The sequence below is a fragment of the Rhagoletis pomonella genome, unplaced genomic scaffold (genome assembly GCF_013731165.1).
Source record: "Rhagoletis pomonella isolate Grant_MI unplaced genomic scaffold, Rhpom_1.0 Rhpom_scaffold_00008, whole genome shotgun sequence".
In the NCBI taxonomy this organism is placed as follows: domain Eukaryota; kingdom Metazoa; phylum Arthropoda; class Insecta; order Diptera; family Tephritidae; genus Rhagoletis; species Rhagoletis pomonella.
In genome coordinates, this window is record NW_023458562.1 from 3,587,398 (window position 1) to 3,602,372 (window position 14,975).

Below are 14,975 nucleotides of genomic sequence, written 5' to 3' on the forward strand. Positions count from 1 at the left end.
TCCACACTAGTTCGTTTCCCTACAGGGTTGCTTGTAGTGGACACATAGCCGAACTTTCCCGTCTGATTTCGGAACAATCACTTGAGGAGAGCCCCAGTCGCTCCTTTCACATTTCGAAATAGTTTCCTCAGCGCGTATGGAACTTCTCGTTCCTTGTAAAAGCATGGCTTAGCACCTTTTCGAAGCTGTAATGTAACCGGATCCAAAGTCGGCCTAACAGGGCATCGCATTCATTCGGAACAATATAAATACATTTCTTCGTTTGACGTGGTAATTTGCACCTTACTTTTACGTTAACTTTCCCATCCGAATATGATTTTTTTCGTGCTATGCTCGATGGTTGCAGTTGTTCATTAATCTTGAGTCGGTTGAACTAGTCCCTTGGAATTGGTGTGAGTCCAACGCGCGAATCGACCTCAAACTTTTGTCGTCGCCCATTCAATTCCACGGTGACATAGTGTTGATTTGAATAAATATCGACAATGCAATTTATGCCATATATTTGGTAGATGTCTTCGTCGGTGTCTTCCTTCTTGTAATTAGAGTTGAATTTTGAAGATTTTATCAGTGTCGTTAAACAAACTTGATGAACATGACCGGTTTTGCAACAGAATTTACACTTGAGGTTTTGTGGATTGGTACGGCACTGCTGAGTCGTGTGGTTGTCTTGCCCACACCGTTTGTAGTTTCTTCTTGATTTTGAACGTACCTGCTTTTTTGAGGACTGGTTTCTACTACGGCTTCGACGGCGACTTGAAGTTCTGGTTTGTTTTGTTGACGTCACTACTACTGAACTACTTTGAATTAAGCTCGCGGCTGTTTATTTTTGATGGCTCTAGCGATAGTGCCTTTTGTACAAATTTTACGAAGCTGGTCTCCTCGGATTAAAGTAGTTGCTCCCGAATTGTATCGGATATGCCACGAATGAATTGTGCGCGTAAAAAAAATTTTTGAAATATTCGCTTTACAGTTGCATGTGGACAGAAAATCGCATTCATTTATATCTCGACGTAATAGTGCTACATATTCAGATATTGTATGGTGGTTGGTTTGATATGTTGATAAAAATTTGTGCTGGGTAAATGTGCTTCTAGTTTTTTCGCTAATCATCGTATTCGACGTCGTTGACAGATTTCGGGGCAATCATTGAAACAAGCAGTTTAAAATGTACAGAATCAATTGAGTTTATAAGTATTTGATGGCAAAGTGTTTAATTTGCAAAAACAACCTTCAACGTCAAATAATTTTCGAATCTTTGACGATATAACCTGAAATTATTCTTAGTAGCATACAAATTTTCAAATGGCGGCAGCATCACTTGTAATGTCGGAGCTGTATTCGAAGACTCGAATTTGCTCCTATTTGTTGCATCAGATCGCGTTGCGATTTATTGAATGCTTCTAGTAACTGCGAAAACTTAATGGCGTCCATGGTGATTTTCCCCTGCTTTACTCGTCGCCACTTTATTAAATCTGGATGTTTTAGTAAAGGATGCACGCGTTTGTCTAGTAACAAGAATACTTTATTTACATCAAGAATGGACTAATGCTATCAAATTGTTATCGGACAAGAAGGTATCGGTTCGATATTATACAATAAGAACGTATTAAGTTGGGTACATACCAAATGCATGACAATGGGGCATAACAGATGGTTACTTCGTTTCGGGACCGCTAAAGTGATGTCGTGAGTTAAACAAAATTGTTCCACTTCTGTAAATAGTTTATTGAAAACTTCGTCAGCATTTTTACGCTTCATTTTCAATTCGTCTTTTACTGCAACACACAAACTCAAAGCAGCGCTCAAGTCAATTTGTTTTTTCTTGCAGTTTTTTGCTCAGTATCATGGTGATCTATAAAACAATGGTGCTTACTTAAAGCGATGTTTGAGATTCTAATGTTTTGATCGTTCGCAGCAGCTGAAAAACTGACGACGAAACTGCTGGATCTTTTAACTCAGTTGCGACCTCTAATGCATCTATTATGGTATTGTGCATTTCTATTTACTGCTTCACAACGTTGTACCCATATAGTAGGACATACACTTTTAAATTTTTTTTCAAAATCGGGCAAGAATATTTATATAATGATTCTTGTAGTTATATCTGGCGCTTTGGTGTGTTAAAACAATTATACACTGCTTTACTGCAAGTTCTTGATATAGCTAAATTTAAGGAATGTGCAGCACAATGCATATATGTAGCCAACGGGAATTTATGCGATATGTGAGCTTGTGCTCCTTGCAAGTAGCCACTCATACTTGCTGCACTGTCGCGACGCGTCGTAGCCTTGTTCGAGCATTTTTTCGCAATCAACACCTATTCTATTTAAGCTGCTCATGATTTCGTCCGCCAAAAAATTACCAGTTGCCTGTTTGCTTCGAATAAATTCAAGGAACTCTTCCTTAATTACAAATGCTTCCGACGTATCTTGCGCAAAGGGATAGTTGTTCGATACCAAAAAAACGAAAATTAAAAAAAGTTTAAATTTGAAAAAAGAAAATTTATCACACCTGCTATATAGGCAGTTTCATCCGCAAGGACAGCAAACCCATAACTACCATTAATGTCGTCAACAGTTCTGCGCAGCAATATTTTGTGACAACATTCTATAATTTCGTTTCGGATTTGTGTCAAGCTAGTTGATAAGTCATTACTGTGAAGGCTCACCAATCGTAATATAGCCCGGAAATTTCCTTCATGGCCTTCATTGCCATCGCTTAGTGAGCCCGAGTCCGTTTTTCCTCTCAAAGCAATGCGGCCACACAATAAAACAGTTTGCATAATAGGTATTAGAAGCTTTCGGTTTTCTGCAATTTTTTTGCTGAGCCCCTCATCGATTTGAATGATAACCGGCTTCTGAGTGTTATTACAAATACGTAAGCGTCCATTTAAATTAAGTACCGCATTTTGATGGTATTTTAACACCGCATGTTTCTCAAAAACTTCAGTTGCTTTTTTCCAATTAGAAAATGGGTGCACAACTAATTGGGCTGTAATGAACTGTATTTTGTTTATTTGAATATATCAATAGAAATCTGTCATTTGGGTGAAAAAATACGCGAACTTTGCAATATGCAGCAATTTCTATTTTTGAATATGCAAGCCATTACCACCTCCAGTTATGTTGAAATCCGACTTTTCGGGGCACACTAGTAGCAAAGAACGTAGATAACAAGAAGGGACAACTCGTAAAAATTGTAGCGAAAGTGCGCAATAGGGCATGCCTTCTCTTTTGCCCTAGTGCGTTTCTTGATTGGATGAAAAGAGAAGGCACGCCCCTGTTGCGCACTTTCGCTACAATTATAACGAGTTGTCCCTTCTTGTTATCTACGTCCTTTGCTAGTGGGAAATATATAATTTATAGGTGGTACCCCCAATTGCCTCAAGCACTGCAGAGAATCTTGCCCTGATTTCATTAATATTGAAATATAAGCTGAAGTGTGGGAAAGAGCTTGGGAATAATTACAAATTGGAACACACGCACTCTCCAAAGTAGCTGTTGACGTTGCCGAGGTTCCTGCTTATTCGCCCCTTACGTCTACAAATTCAATTTTATCATATATGAGCTTTTCCTACCAAACCTAGTAGGTTTTTTTCCATTTGGTAGGTTAGAAGGCTAGATTGGTTTGATTTTGGTTCGTGGAAATGAGTAATAGTTATTTGCGAAAAATAGAAAATATGTATCTCCAAACATTTTAGCAACCGCGTTTATACGAATTTCACCAGTGCGTTCGTACAACGGCGACGGCAAACATGTATATATATACCTGATTCATAATTAAAAACGAGTACCCTTATTATTGCCAATATACAATACGAACATCCATATATACTTTATGGCGTGCTTGGACAAAAATTCCAGAAAAGCCTGCCAATGGGCTAGTACCCGGCCATATTCCAGGGGCAGGTCTTTGCAATCGAAGCCGGTGTTCGCGAATGTCTTCGCACAAGGACAAATGGGCCAGAATAAATATTGTGTCGGATAGTCAGGCAGTGCTAAAGGCATTAGGCTCTTTTAAAACTGCATCAAGGCTTGCGGCGTCTTGAACCACCTGGGTCCACAATAGTGTAACGCTTAGGTGGGTTCCGGGATATGAAGGGTTTGAACCCAACGAAAGATCTGACTGTCTCGCAAAACGTGGAACCGAAATGCGCGAAGCTAAGAAGAATTTCAGATTGCTGCCCACTTCTTCTTCTTCTTATTTGGCACTGTAACCGGCTAAGCGATTTTGGCCGAGTTCAACAAAGCACGCCAGTCGTTTCTTTTCTGTGCCAACTGGCGCCAATTGGAAATTCCAAGTGAAGCCAAGTCCTTCTCTACCTGGTCTTTCCCCCTCAGTGGGGGCCTTCCTCTTCCCCTGCTACGATCAGCGGGTTCCGAGTTGAATACTTTCAGAGCTGGAGCGTCGGTGTCCACTCGAACGGTAAGACCAAGCCAGCCGCTGTATTTTAATTCGCTGCACTACGTCCATGTCGTTGTAAAGCTCGTCTGCGGTACTCGCCGTCGCCAACGCGTAAAGGCCCGTAAATCTTCCGCAAAATCTTTCTCTCGAATACTCCAAGAGCCGCCTCATTGGATGTTGTCATTATCCATGCTTCTGCGCCATATACCAGCACGGGCATGAGTGACTTATAGAGTATGGTTTTCGTACTCCTGAATTGCCTACTCAGTCCAAAGTAGCACTTGTTGGCAAGAGTTATTCTGCGTTGGATTTTATGCTGACATTATTATCGGTGTTAATGCTGGTTTCCAAGTAAACGAAATTCTCTACTTTCTCGATATTGTAACTGTCAACAGTGGCGTGGGTGCCAAGGCGCAAATGTGCGGACTGTTTGTTTGATGACAGGAGATACTTCGCCTTGTCCTCGTTTACCACCAGACCCATTCGCTTTACTTCCTCATCCAACTTGGAAAAGGGAGAACAGACTTCGCGGTTTTTGATACCGATGCACAGTGGTTCGAGTAAGTATACGTTCTCGAAGACTCCGAAACCGCTGATGAATCCGATTTTGATGTTATCAGCAGAAATTCTTTGGCGTAGTCTGGAGACGGTTCCTGTAAAGTTTAGCGCATATTGAACTCAAACTCAAAATAAAAGAGTTGCCACCCATGTAAAACAAAAAATTTGTAAAGGTTGAATCAAATATTACAAGGTTGGTATCAAATGAATGGTGATTGGGGAAGTCTTAATCCAAACACATTTTTTAATATGTCTGCCACCTATAAAATAAAAGAGTTGCCAACTGTTAAACTTTTTTACATATCGCAAATAATTTGAAAACTACACATTAAATTAAATAAAAATCCATTTCATGATTGAACAATACAATTTTTGTTTATTCAGATTAATTTCATTGCGCAAGTTGAAAATTTTGGCAAAGGTTCTGATAGTTGATATTAGTTAATTGGGATCTTCTCAATTCAATGGCGTCCCACATATTGCCAGATTTGCTTCGGTTTTTTATATAACAGTACTTGAAAATGTGTTTAAATTTTAAGTTTTTGGTAAATAAATCTCAGTTTTAAAGTTATTTTAGTAAAATTTTGCACGTGACTGATTTTTAACATTACTTTAACTATTTCAGAGAATCATCGAAAAAGGTTCACTCTAATATATATCTGGAATACAACTGATTGTTCAGATATGTGGGTTTGGTAAGAATATGAAATTTAGTACTATTTTTATTTATCATAAATAGAAAGTTAACTGGGAAAAACATCTAGATCGGGTCCCTTTAACATACAACATGCAACTGATTATTGATTCATTTTTTAGTAAAAAGCCTTATATATGAACAATCAGCTTTATGGGAGTTATTTGTTATTGTAAACCGTTAATAGTTAAAATATTTAAGTACCGTTACCTCGAAAACTGGAGCCAATCTGGAAAAACGGAGGACACCTTTTAATTAAGAAGGCCCCATTTAAGTACGATAAACTATAAAACCTTTTCCTAAGAAGAAAAGTTCAAAATCCGAGAACAGTGTTATTATATATACAAAACATGAGAGATTTGATAGATACCGCGCTCGCAGATAGTTAGAAAATCAATAAAAATTAAAACATTAACAAATCGTTGAACCATAACTGGTTTGTACACTCCACTAATATGCTATTTAAACAATCTAATTTCTTAATCACTATCGCTAAATTCCACTTCTGATGAGTCATATCCTATATAGGCAATATTATTTACAGTCCCTACATGTTGAGTTATATTTTCTGTTGGTGGTAGTAATAAATCTAACACCTCGGAGGGTAGATTGTCAGTCGTTTTCTTAGGAACATCCCGGAAGCTGTTTATTACAAGATCGGATGTGATCAATAACATATTAAGTAAGTCTCTATTCGTAGTAGTACGTGATCGCTTCTGAGTATGGTGCTCTCGAAATGTTCTGCAATCCTTATTACGAGCTTCCTGGGTTTCCTCAGAAAGCTGTCCGATTGGCAGAAGAACAGATTGTATAACCTCGGCACTATGAACAAGAATTTTGTGTACAGTAACAAACATTACTGCTTTCGGTATCGAAAAGGAATAATCTAGAAAAAAATTAAAAATAAATAGTTGTACAGATTTGTGCAGATAGAAACTGTTATATTTAGAACCTACAGGACCACAGCTATGATATCTACAAATTTTAGACTGGGGACAGGTGGGGAAATACTACTTTTACACTAATAAATGCAAAAAGTAGCAACAAAATTTTAAAATTCACGATTTTGACATTTCTTGTAAAATAATAAACAGTGGTAAGTACAAGATTACATAGAAAATAAAAGGTACTTACCTTTGGCTTGCAAATCCATCACAAATATAAAAAAAAAACACATAACAACAAAGCAACGGTATGCAAAATCGCAATAACACCACAATATGAAATTAAACAACACGCGTGTCCGTTTTTGCGATGTAAACAATTAATTACTTATCCTTAAACAATATCAATGTAAAAATTATTTCTAATTCGTAATAATGAGAATATTGGGTGTCATTTTTAATAATCACAATTCAAAAATTCAATGACGACTTTTGTCCAGCTAGCTTGTTCTATTCGAATCACTGTGTGATGATATCGATGTCATGATAACGGCATACGCCAGAATTTGCACGCTCTTATAGTAAACTGTTCGTCAGCGGTTCAGCTCTGAAACTCTTATTATCTTCTCTAACATCAAAATAAAGAAGTCACGTGAAAGAGAGTCGCCCTGTCTGAAGCCCCGTTTGGTGGCGAACGGCTCGGAGAGGTCTTTCCCAATTCTGACGGAACTGGTAGTATTGTTCAACGTCATTTTACACAGCCGTATCAGTTTGGCGCGGATGCCAAATTCAGACATAGAGGCGTATAGGCAACTCCTTTTAGTGCTGCCGAAAGCGGCTTTAAAGTCGACAAATAGGTGGTGAGTGTCGATTCTATACTCGAGGGTCTTTTCGTTTGACGTATTGTGAACACCTGGTCTATGGCGGATTTTCCAGGCCTTAAGACCTTGTAACCTATGCTTAGAAGCCTGATCCCGCGGTAGTTGGCGCGAGTGACGGAGTTGCCTTTCTTGTGGATTGGGAAGAGCACACTTAAATTCCAGTCGCCGGGCATGCGTTCATCTGACTATATTCTGCACAAGAGTTGATGCATACACCTTATCAACTCCTCGCCACCGTACTTGAATAGCTCTGCTGGCAGACTGTCTGCAAACACTTGGGGCAACGTAGCTTGCAGTTGCACCAAGGGTTTTATGTTGAAACGAAAATGAGCAGTACAAAACACCACGGATTAATTAAATATAATACAATTTCTTTATTGTTCAATTCGGTGAAATATGTAGAGTTAGTGGCTTACAATATTACCTTGTATAAAAATACGCAGGGGAAGTGGCTGGCACACGTCCTTTGATCCTCGAGTTCTCGCAAGAAGTGACCGAGCTAATGCTTGCGAAGTTAAGTTTGACCTCTAAGCCACAAACTGTACATGCTAACGACTTAGCATTAATCAGGCTCTTTATGTATGTGTGCATCCGTTGCACATTTATACAATTCTACGTTAGGATGGTTCACCCTTTTAAGTGTTTGGTTCAGCATGGAGGCCTAAACACTGTCAGTTCCAGTAGCTTTGTTGTTTTTCAGCCGCGTTATTGCTATTTGTACCGTGTCATAGTCAGGCGGAGGAATATCGACTCCGTCATCATCGACTGGATGCTCGGGTTCTTCTTCGCCACAACTTTCCGTGCTGCTACCATTCAGTAGCGTGGAAAAGTGCTCCCTCCATAATTTAAGTTGGTTCAGAACATCGGCAACTAGGTCGCCATTGTTGTTCTTACAGGACCACGCCCTGGTCTTGAAACCTTTCGTAAGTCACCTAACTCTATGGTAAAATTTTCGGGCATTCTTCCTGTCGGCCAGCATTTCAAGCTCTTCGCATTCACGTATTTCGGCCTCTCTCTTATTGCGGCAGGTACGTTTCGCTTCCCTCTTGAGATGCCTATAACGGTTCCACATAGCGCGCGTTGCGCCCGATTGCAGCGTAGCCCTGTGGGCGGCATATTTTTTCTCTGCAGCTTGCTGACACTCCTCATCGCACCAGTTGTTCTTTCGGGCTCGCTGAAATCGGACTACTTCTTCGGCGGCGGTACTTAATGAGCGGGAAATGCGGTTCCACTGCTCGCATATGTCGGTTTCTGATCTCTGAGAGCAGGTGTGAGAGTCGAGTAGCGAAAGCGCTGGCTGTCTGTTGTGATTGCAGCTTTTCGACGTTAAGCTTTCCTTGCATATTTGGGCGCACATTTTTTGCTTCACAGAGGCGGGTGCGTATCATGGCTACAACAAGATAGTGGTCCGAGTCGATGTTTGGGCCTCGGAGTGTACGTACGTCCAAAACATTGGAAGCATGCCTTCCGTCTATCACAACATGGTCGATTTGGCTTCTCGTTTTTGATCCGGAGACAGCCACGTAGCTTGATGAATTTTTTTATGCTTGAACCTAGTACTGCATACTACCATGTTTTGGGCCCCGGCGAAATCGATCAGCCTAAGTCCATTGTCGGACGTTTCGTCGTGGAGGCTGAATTTTCCGACGTTGCTTCCAAAGATCCCTTTCTTGCCCACCTGGCATTGAAGTCGCTCGTACGTGCGCTCATAGAAGAGATCCGTGGATACTTCATCCTTCTCTTCCGTCAGGGCAAGGGCGCAGATGAGCGAGATGTTGAAGAATCTCGCTTTGATACGGATTATGGCTAGACGCTCGTCCACCGGGGTGAACGACAGTACAGAAAGACTCTCCCACCACAAATCCAACACCGAATTTGCGCTCCTTTACATGGCAGCTGGAGTGTACGTCGCAAGGCCCCAGGCATTGCTTGCCTTGCCTCGTCCAACACTGCGACCTTAAGATCTATTGTGCTCCCTTCATGGATTGTAGTGTGTATATTAATCCAGTATCCGGTAGAAAATTAGTGTGGAACCTAAACCTACGGATTTATCTCCGCCCTTGGTAATCAGATGTTTACTCAGGTGCCTTTTGCGTTTGTGCATTAGTGCAAGACATTCTTCTAAGATGTGCTGTGCAGTCTCGTTTTCCGTCCTGTAAAATCTGCATCGCTCGTGCGAGTAATTTCGCAGTTTAATCAGGTTATAGTTTAGCCAATGCCCTGTGAGCGCTTTGGACTGCCCTAGTCCTGGTAGATTATCCTAGTAGCGATTTCTATGAGCCTTTTCCGCTAGCCGAACAAGTTCAGAGAGTGCCCTTTTCCCAAGCCACAGAAAGAATCTGGCCCGGTGAAAGGGGTTGATGCTCCTTTCTTCTCTAGTTTATCGTACCAATATGTCCCGGAATCCAGAGCTTGTCGAGGCACTCCATCGCCAGTTTAGATGTTACCTGGTGAGACCTGAGGGCCTTGATAGCCGCTTGGCTGTCAGTCAAGATCGCGTCAAGATGTTCTTCCGACCACCCCTACGTTTTTACGATAGCGCGGGGTTAGCGGGCGCTGGTGGGGGAAAAACCGCCCCTGGCAACGCCATGTGGCCACGGACATATATAGGCGCCCTGGGGACCGCACTAATCATCAGTTATCCGTATGTCACAGTGCCGCCCGCCATCATCACCGAGCACTGCGAACGCTAACTATCACCACCCAGGGCCACTGTCACCGTCACTAACATCAGGGCCCGTTGCTGCTGTCAGAACAACTGGGTCCGCCACACATATCCACGCCCCAGGCCGCCGTTACTGCCGTGACGAGCTCGGGCATCGCTCCTGCGAACGCTAGCCAGAGTCTCTGTCGCCGTTGTAACTAAAAGGGGCCGCATTAACCCTCGTCACATTCAGGGCCGCATTAAATACCTCTGCGGGAAGTCGCTGCCGCCCTTATCATTATATGTGCTACTGCCAACGTCACCACCGAGGCCGCCACAACCACTGCAAGGGGATTGATTGCAGGCTGCCGTCGCAAACATCGGTGCCGCCACCACAATCACCGCTCCTGCTCTTATTGCAGCGCTCTTCGCTACGACTGAGCGTACCACTGCCAATCTCGGTGTCGCCGTTAGCGCTCCCGTCTCCTGTACAAACAGCGTTGCCAGGTTGACGTTTTTAACGTCATTTGGACGTTTTTTGTACCCTGTTGACGTTTGGACGTTTTTTGTGTAAAAAATGACGTTTTTTAACTTCCCAGTAATTTTTCTTTGTTACTAAATCTTATCAGTAGAACTGATTTTGAATTATTTTCCTAATAAATCTTTACAATCTTTCGGTTTTGCTGCAGTTGCTTCAAAAGATTTTTTCTGGATTTTTGGACTAAGGATCCCGTGTTCAAAGGCTGGTTGTGTAAATACTTGAGGTTACGAGGCTTGCTGTAATGTTTGCAATTGTACATTAAAAGCCAATTCAGGAATAGCCGATCTATTGCAGCAGGCATACTCGCAAAAGCATCAAAAAACTGTGCAGCACAAAATGTCAGAAAAAAGTAGGCGACTTTTTTAAGACTTCATTGTAATGAACACAAAAAATACTGAAATATTAGGTCCATTCAATAACTTTTCCAGTAAGTACTTGCGGCGAGAGCGTAAAAGAAAAATAGAGAGTAAAGTTAGAGCAAGAGAAAATTTTCAGAAAAAGTTATTGAACGCAAAACTAGTAAAAACTTGCAGCTGAAGCCATTTTGTCACTTTCTGACGGTTAAGTTTTAGCGCGCAATTTTCTTTTTAATTGGGAATAGTTCCCATCGTCATAAAAATAAAAAAATATACAATAGATTTAAATTTTTCATCCATATTTTCATTTCACTAATTATGTTTCATCAAATCCTCCTCTTAAACAGTTTGTTTATATTTGAATTTGAAACATAACCTTACTTTTTGACTCCTGCCAATTCCTGCTACTAAAATTTTTACTTGCAAGAATTTGCAGCTCTCTCGGGTTGTTACGCTCTCGAATTCGCTCCCTCTTGCAAATATTTTGGGTTATTGAATGCATTCCCAGTAAAAACTTGCAAGTACTAGCAAACAATTCGTAGCAATTTTTTGATATTGAAGGGACCTATTGCTATGCTCCTTCTTAGCAGAACGTAATTTAGCATTTTCGACAACCGAGCCCCTAACCAAACGTCTACAAGAAAAAAAATTATTAAAAATCAACGCGATTATTTAGCCCCTTTAAACTTGCACATTATTGCCCTGAAATTTAATGGGCTATCAAACTCAAAAAAAATTCTGAAAACTCTTTTCAGACCAAGAGAGACGTTTTTTCATGCCGAAGACCTGGCAACACTGTGTACAAATACCCGCCGAATAATCTCCGGCACCGACTGCCGACTCTCTCTCTTTATTCCCTCTCTCCCCTCAACACCAAGTTGCCGGTATTCTAGATAGCCGCGTGTGTGTGTGGGTGTATTCGACATAGTACACAAATCAAATTTGTTTTATTTGGTGGGGGTTAGTGGGACCTTCGCTCCAAATCACTTCGAAACGCTTCAGTTTTGGTGTGTTTTCACTGTTCGCGTTTGCTAACCAGCGCGCGCCGTGCTCTCGCTTGTGATGATATATGTACATTAGACTGCATCCCCAAAAAAAGTTGCGGTTTTTCCGCTGGGATTACAAAGTTTATTATATTTTAAGACGTCCACCAAAATATTTCGGAAAAATATTAAGATTTAAGCGAGCTGGACCGATTTGAAAATACCTCCAAAAATGAAGCTTTTTATGAATAAAAATAGTTTCTTAAAGAACTTTTTGAAAAAAGTCCCCTCAGATGACAAATTAGATTAAGCTTAAAAAATCTGCATAAAAATATTTAAAAATCCTTTCAACGGAATCGTAAGAATGAAATTTTTGATGCCGTTTTTTACTTTTTTCAAATATTGGTTTACGAAAAACTTGGCAAAAAAACGTCATTCGTGTCCCATCTTGTTTTTTCGAATACCAACACATCTTAATTCCACTTTGAATGACGTTCGTTCTTCGTACCTTTCTCTTCCATCGTTTGAATGAGTTTATTAGCAAAGAAATAAAAAGGGTGAGAAAATACCTTTCCAATGATATCTCACAAGTCTAAATCGGGAGAGCTTAGGCTCAGTTATTCAAGTTTTTCTTATACCAATCTTTTAAAAAAGTCAAAAACAGCATAAAAAATCTCATTATCACGATTCCGTTCAACTTTTTTTTTATATTTTTTAAAAATATTTTTACGCAAATTTTTTAAGCTTAAACCGTTTTGTCATTTGAGGGATTTTTTCAAAAAACATCTTTAAGAAACTATTTTTATTCATAAAAAACTCCATTTTTGGAGGTATTTTCAAATCGGTCCAGCTCACTTAAATCTTAATATTTTTCCGAAATATTTTGGTGGACGTCTTAAAATATAATAGATTTTATAATTCCAATGGAAAAATAGTACAGATTTTTTTTTTGTACGGGGAGTGATGCAGTCTAATGTATATACATACATATATGAGATTTTCTTTTAAATCAGTAAGATATATTTATATATCTCATATATACATATAAGTATGTATACGAGGTTGAGTACTATTCGTTTTTGTCATTCACAATCTATAACACTGGTCTACAAATTTCAACTTTTTTTCTGCGAATAAGACGGGACCTGGTGTTTCTGAACGGATTTTTCGTGCTGAACACGAATCCGGGGTCAAAAATGTCCCATCACGTCACGTTTTCGAGAAAAAAGGGGTTGAAACCCCTAAAAACAGCGTTTTTGGCCATTTTCGAAAAATTATAGAGCTGAACCCTGACGTGGTACAAATTTTGCATATATCAGAAATTAAAGGCTAAACCGTGCCCTTTCGAATGAGCCCTATGCCGAATTGATCGCGTGCACCCTTAAAGCAGGGGGTGTATTTGTGTTTAGGGGTGCAGGAAAAATTGATCACAGAAAGAATTTAATCTTAAACGATCATAGAAAATTAATAATGCCAAGGTTTTAACTATATTAAAAGTCGCTGATTACGAATCTGCAGTTAGATTTTAAAAATTTAAGATGACGGGTCGAATATGGTGGATATAAAAATTGGACTCCTAGACACAAATACACCCCCTGATCTAAGGGTGCATGCGATTAATTCGGCATAGGGCTCATTCGAAAGGGCACGATTTAGCCTTTAATTTCTGACATATACAAAGTTTGTAGCACGTCAGGGTTCAGCTCTACAATTTTTCAAAAATGGCCAAAAACGCTGTTTTTAGGGGTTTCAACCCCTTTTTTCTCGAAAACGTGACGTGATGGGAAGTTTTGGACCCCAGATTCGTGTTCAGCACGAAAAATCCGTTCGGAAACACCAGGTCCCGTCTTATTCGCAAAACCCTTGTACACCAGTGTAATCTATACTAATTATATAAAGAGAAGTCCCATTTTTTTGTAACAGGTAATCTCGCGAACGGCTGGTCCGATTTTCATGAAATTTTGTATACAAATAGCCTTCGGTAACCACCATGTTTTAGGCTAAAAAAATGTTACTTTTTTCGGGTAGGTGGACCAGGGACCGGTCTATTCGAAAAAATCTTATTATAGTCCGATTTGCATAAAATTTAGTACGTAAGTAGCTTTTTAGCATATATGACCCATTTTTTCCGGGAAGTGGTCCAGGGACCGATCTATTCGAAAAAATCGAATTTACGGTCCGATTTGCTTAAAATTCGGCGCGCTGGTAGCTTTTTAGCATGTATTAGCATATGTGACCAATTTTTTCCGAGAAGTGGACCAGTGACCGATCTATTCCAAAAAATCGCATTTATGGTCCGATTTGCTTAAAATTCGGCACGTACGTATTTTTTTAGCATATATTAGGATATATGGTCCATTTTTTCCGAGAAGTGGACCAGGGACCGATCTATTCGAAAAAATCGTATTTACGGTCCGATTTGCTTAAAATTCGGTACGCAGGTAGCTTTTTAGCATATATTAGCACATATGATCCATTTTGTCCGAGAAGTGGACCAGGGACTGATCTATTGGAAGAAATCGTATTTATGGTCCGATTTGCTTAAAATTCGGTACGTAGGTAGCTTTTTGCCTGGATAAGCTTATAGGTTCCTGTTTTCCAATTTTAATGCAATTTCGAATATAAATAGCATTAAGTAACGACCATATCAAGGGGCGAATTCGTCACTAGGCAAGATTTTTTTGCGCTAATCAGAAACAACGGATACTGTCAAAATATAATTATAATATATAATATATCTCAACTAATATATATTTAGAACCGTTTGTTAGTTTTCGCAAGGCTCGAGAGCGGCTGAACAGATTTTTTTGAAACTGCCACTGCCTGTCCCAAGGATGGTTTTAGGCTGAAAAAAATCTATATGTAAAGGGGGCGTGGCACTTCCCATACAAACCGAATTTCTCATGCTACATATCTCTGAAAGTGTGCATGATATGGAGATATACGAAATCAATCGCATACCCTTGGAGAAAAATTTTAGCTTTTGTAAAAAGGGGTGTGACATCTCCCATACAAACCGAATTTTTCATA

The 14,975-nt window shown here is 40.0% G+C and overlaps 1 protein-coding gene across 1 annotated transcript in view; it reads right to left on the bottom strand.

Annotated features, from left to right (window-relative positions):
* Window positions 1-14,975, bottom strand: part of LOC118744119 — a gene marked incomplete at its 5' end in the record, with an annotated part of 55,380 nt that overhangs the window by 39,667 nt on the left and 738 nt on the right.